This window comes from Aristolochia californica, unplaced genomic scaffold (assembly GCF_029961685.1).
Source record: "Aristolochia californica isolate CCGP_79_NKW_82.1479 unplaced genomic scaffold, dmAriCali1.0.hap1 SCAF_5, whole genome shotgun sequence".
NCBI lineage: Eukaryota > Viridiplantae > Streptophyta > Magnoliopsida > Piperales > Aristolochiaceae > Aristolochia > Aristolochia californica.
This window is the reverse complement of record NW_027182214.1, coordinates 42605195-42610763: the sequence shown is the minus strand read 5'-3', so window position 1 is coordinate 42610763 and position 5569 is coordinate 42605195. Positions and strand designations below refer to the sequence as shown.

At 36.2% G+C, this 5569-nt stretch overlaps 1 pseudogene; it reads right to left on the bottom strand.

The window, feature by feature from the left end:
* Window positions 1-1939: 1939 nt before the first annotated feature.
* Window positions 1940-4852, bottom strand: LOC137966278 (WRKY transcription factor 44-like; annotated as a pseudogene).
* Between the last annotated feature and the right edge of the window lie 717 nt (window positions 4853-5569).

Sequence of the window (5569 nt, the reverse complement as noted above, 5' to 3'; positions counted from 1 at the left end):
TTAAAAATTATGTTTTATCATTGATGATTTATACATAAAATTTATTTGTATATTAGAGATATTCACAAGAGTATTTTTATACTATATTATAAAAGACCAAAAAATTGAGTATATAAAAAATTATTTTTTTAGCAATATATCACGTCAAAATTTTTCATCGGTGTGTCGCATGGGTTTTCTACTAAAGATAAAAATACCTAAATACTTATATATTTATCGAATTCGTGTTTAAATAATAGAAAATATTGAAGAATTCTACCAATGATTGTAATTCTATTTCCGATTTTTCTTCAAATGAAGGCATAAAATATTCCCAGGGAGATCAACAAATTAACTTATTTCTACATACCATAATCAATATTGTTTAAAAAAGAGTATATTTTTAATTCAAGTATTAAAACTAAAAAAATAAAAAATAACAATTACAAGTACATTTTATATCAAAGTAATAACCCTTTTAAATATATTTTTTTTAAATTAAAAATCCTAAAGTAAGGGTAGTACCTATATTTTTTATTAATTTAGGGAATAATCTAGTTTAAGATTTAATCAGGTTTATTAATAGGGTGAAATAATATAAAAATTTCTATATAGTAAACAAAATTTAAATAAACATATCATATAATAAAATTCATATTTTATATCATATAATTGTCAACCCAATTCAAGATTCCATCAATAATAAATCAGTTGGAACCAACCACATCAATTAACTGGAATCATTTGTTTAACATGCCACAAATATTAAATCATGTGGTCTTATGGTATCTAAGCATTGTATAAAAGCATAAAAGCTGTTATCTGCCTTCCTTCTAACCATCACATATCCTTGACACTTGTGACATTTAAATTAATTATTTAAATTGCCAAACACAATCATATCCTTCAATTATCACCATCAGGTTCTTATTAATAAACCCATTTTTATTATTTTAAAAAAAATATTAATTGGTATCTTTTTTTTTAGAGGGGCGTGGCGCTCGCGACCTAACGCACTTGATGTAAAGAGAATACCACTAGAATAAACAGCCTAAGTATCAATTGGTATTAATGAATCTCGTAAGGTTGATTTTAAGGACATCTCTGAGGAAAAACGCATGACAATGTTGGATTTTTAACCCTTCTTACGCCCTTATATCCAATCCCTACCCCATTCTTGCCAACGATCTTGCCCTCCAATTTGTTTTTTTTTATTTTGTTTAAAATTTCTTATTGTTTCGTTGGAATGAGATGAATAATACCACATGTATGACTTATCCAATATGAAAAATCATTTAGTGTGAAACAACTATCTCAACCGTTCGATCATAAATAAATGGATGAGATAGCCATTGATCAAATAGCTGAGATAACTGTTGATCATGAACAACTGAGATAGTTGTTTCGTATGAGCCCTCATTCCGCATATAAAAGAAAAATACCAAATTTTTAAGGCTAATCCTAGTTTGACTTTAACCCATCCTCACCCCTTAGGATGAAATGAGAGCCCCATCCCCGTTGGGACAGGAACAGTTCCTAGTTTCTTAGGCAATTTCAGTATCGTGGAGATATAATCTGGATTCCTCAAAATCTGAGATAAATGGGGCAGTATCGATAAACCAGATTGACATGCAACCCCGTAAAAGAAAATTCAAATCTAAAAAAATGTTTCTCAATTTCGTAAGGCACCATGAATCACGCTTGACTAAAAAAAAATCATCAAGTGGGAGTATTCAAGCTAATCAAGGATATTAGTTGGGAAGTTAACCTCGATCAGATGGCCGCAGTCGTAGATTGGTTACTTGCAGGAAGAAATTTTTGACTTTCTGATCGTTGTAGCTTGCTTTGATCAAATTCAAACCAGTTGGGAGAATCGGGATTCCTTCACAGGTTTACCCAGCGCAGAGCAATTGAATATTTTAAAATTAAGAAACATGAAACGTTTATGTTTATTCCTTGAATCTGCAAGCCTGAAACCAGAGGGGGATAACCATGGGTTTGGATAAACAGTAGATTTTAACATTCAAATACCTTAAAGAATTTGATAACCAGTAATATTCCATGGATCCTACTTAGGATTTGCATTGATATTGGAATAAGAAATCATGGCTTCGATTTACTGGGAGTTGGTGAATCTGGGTCTGAAGCTGCTGGATTCAAGCTTCTGGAACGGGGCATTTCATGGTTGTGTTTCCCTCATAGGTTGTGATGAAAGCTTTTGGGTCATCGGATGCCCTCTCAACATGCTTCCGCACATTGCACTTGAGACTGGTACACCTGTAATAACTTCTGCAAAATAGAGTTTGAAAGAAAGAAGAAGCTTCATTGCAGTGAGATAGAAAATCTGAATGGAGTTTATGCACAGAAAATTAACAAATAATCAAATTGAAGAAGACGTAGTGATTCTCAAACAAAAGGAAGATAATGATTCAAACCATCCAGGACATGAAAGATTTACCAACCTGGGATATGGATTTCCCTTCACAATCTTTTGACCATATTTTCTCCAACGGAAGCCATCTCCAATAATCTCAGGCTCCAATGAGGTTTGCACCACAACTTGAGTTTGCTGAATGCCTTGCACTGCCTCACCTGCTGCAATGGCTACATCTTCACTTTTCCTGAGATAGGAGACAGAAGTGAACAAATATGAACAGCCATGTTTTGTAAGAACTATCTTTAAAAAACAGGAAAGCCTTTTCAAAGCATTTCTTAAGAAGGGAGTACCTTCTCTTGCTATTAGGTTGTTCATCATCTCCATCTACTCGGCTTACTTCCTCACAATCAGCACTAATCCCACAAGAATTATCTGGAGTTCTCCCACCTTCACCACCATTCACCCCACCATTGATAATTGAATCAAGCAGAAAAGGTGTTTTCCCTGAGTAATTGGTATTTGTTGAAAAGCTCAGATCACTTTGACTGTTGATTATACTGTCAGATCCTTCATTCATCTCTGGAAGGGAATTACTCCATAACAGGGTTCCATTATCTTGCTGGGTTTCTTCAGATGGAAAAGCTTGATCTAGTGCTCCAGAAGAGAGTCTTTTAGGAGGATTTGGCTTTGGATGGTTGTGCTCACCCTTATATACAATCTCTGCAATCTGCCCATCATGAGATCACTCAACCTTTTTCTTAACGGGACAGCTTGGGGTTGTACATTTGTAGTAACTTCGAGGGTACTCACTACCTTTAACTTGCTTTTGCCCATACTTTCTCCAGTTATACCCATCATAAGATGACCTATTTCCACTTGTAGATGGTAGCAGAAGTCTCTGATTCTCTTCTTGGGATGTAACCCTTTGGCAAGGATTTGAAGGAGCTCGTACTTGGATATGGTTGTCTAATTTCTCTGAAGTTTGAAATTGAGACTGAACTTGTGCTACTTCTTGGTGATGACCACCATCAAAATCTCCCTGATTTTGAATAAATAGAAATAAGAAGAGAATGCAAAAAAATTGTGTTGTAAATTAATTGAGAGAGAAGAAGAGTAAAAGAGAAAATCCTGACCAAGTTTGCTAAGAGAACCATGGTGGTCTTAGAAACAAGCTTTGCCAATGGTTTGTATACCAAAGTGGAATTCTTCTCTTCTTGTGGATTCTTTTCAGACGAAAAAGAGACTGAAGTTCCAGACACCTGCAACCAAGTTGTCCATCAACCAGCAGCGACTTACAAGCAAAAAGCTCAAAGACAAAACATCAGAACTCACCTGGGGTGAAGCCATGTTTGGCTTGAACCGCACTGTCTTGGGTCTAATTGGCAGTGTTGTTTCAGCAAAACTAGGAGGAGGGGTATTAATGGCTCCCGCAAGCAGCTCTGTAAAGGACTTGGCACTGCAACCAGAAGGTCTTGATGCCACAGGTTTGGCAATAAACAATCTCTCTGCTTCTTTAACTTCCATTTGTAGTGAGGAAGTAGTTAACCATCAATCCTCATCTGTTCGTATTTCATAAATCTGGGAATTACTGAGGTTCAATTACTGTAGCAAATGTTAATCTAGCTTACGCTGGGACTAATTAGGACTGCGTTGTTCATATCCTAGTCTCCCTCCTTTAAACCTATGAGCATCTGCACTTACAATCCTAAACTAATACTTAAAAGAACAAACCGAAGAATATTCAAGCTTAAAGGCTGCACCGACTGAGACTCAGTAGACTGGAACAGTTATTCAAGAAGAAGAACTCCCTAATCATCCAAACTGTGACGTTTTAAGATAAAAAAAAAAAAGTATTAACAGGAGTGCCAAATTTTTCCAGTTAGTTGACATTTGAAGCATTTAGTATTCCATGGTTTGGGCTCTCGATTGGTTGTTGCAGTTTTCCCATGGAAAATGCTGCATTTGTGAAGACAACAATGCGTCACCCACAGAAAAAAAATTAGGTTTGAAATGGTTTGAATTAATCATTAACTTTGGAGCAGATTAAGCTTTCGAACAAGACCTTCACTCTCATAAGAACAACAAAAGGAGACGCAAAAGCTACAGGTAAAAGATCGAGCAGGTTCAGGTATCCCACAAAAGAAGTAGAATAAATGATCAAAATAAACAAGAAACTTTCTACCATTTTTTTCTTTTAAAGAGAGAAGAGTAAAAGAAGTATGTTAAGTGAGATGAACTAACCAGAAAGGACTCCATAAGCTCATCGTTCAAATAAAGTCTGCAGTTCCACACGTCTGCTTCCACAAGAGGCCCTGTAGCTAAAATTAGAGATAAAAAAAAAAAAGCCTGAAGGGAACAAACAGAAAACAAGACCGGAAAAATACTCAACTACGGTGAAGTACTCCGGACGTGGCGGAGGCTGCTAATCTACCAGTAGCCTTCACCTACAAGGAACGAGAAGCAGAATCGAAAGAGTCGATAACACAAGCAGTAGCGGTTGAAAGAATAGCCAAGAAGGGGGGGGGGGGGGGGGGGGGGGGGAAGAACACAGAAGTTGGACGAGAACGGTTGGAAGAACAAATGCCGTCTCTTTCTCGAGAAGGAGTGTGGATCGAAGAACGAGTTGCAGGACAAACAGTCTTTCCACTTCAGTTTTCCGTGCAGGAAGCTCAAGCAGCGAAACAACTCTAGATTCCGTTCTCCTTGTTTTCGATTTCTCATATTCTTACATTGACTATGGCCCCATTAAATGAATTTATTTAAATATTTATATCAAGAAATGGAAAATTACAGGGGTAAAACGGGGACAGAAAGTAATTAGAATTTGGTGGAGCGAAACATACTTTCAACGGTTGGACTGGTAGTTGATGCTCCCCACTCTTGGCAACCAACCCGACAGTCTCACCCATTCGATTTTAAACCATTCCGTGCTCGATGGTGAAAGGGCATGTCGACCTACTTTTCAGGTGTTGCGTACCGTCCATTTTGCGGGACCCAACGAGTTAACGTTCCATGATCTCTTATAATAATTGAACAACTGAACATAAATAAAATAACATAACTAAAATACTTTTAACTGATACTCTTGTAAGTATTAATTCTAACTCTTTAAGACTTCTTACTGTGAGAGTCATAAAAGACTTTTTTCACATATGCTCTTCAATATTCTCCATCAAACTGGAGTTTATAACTTCAACTTACAATGAAATAGAT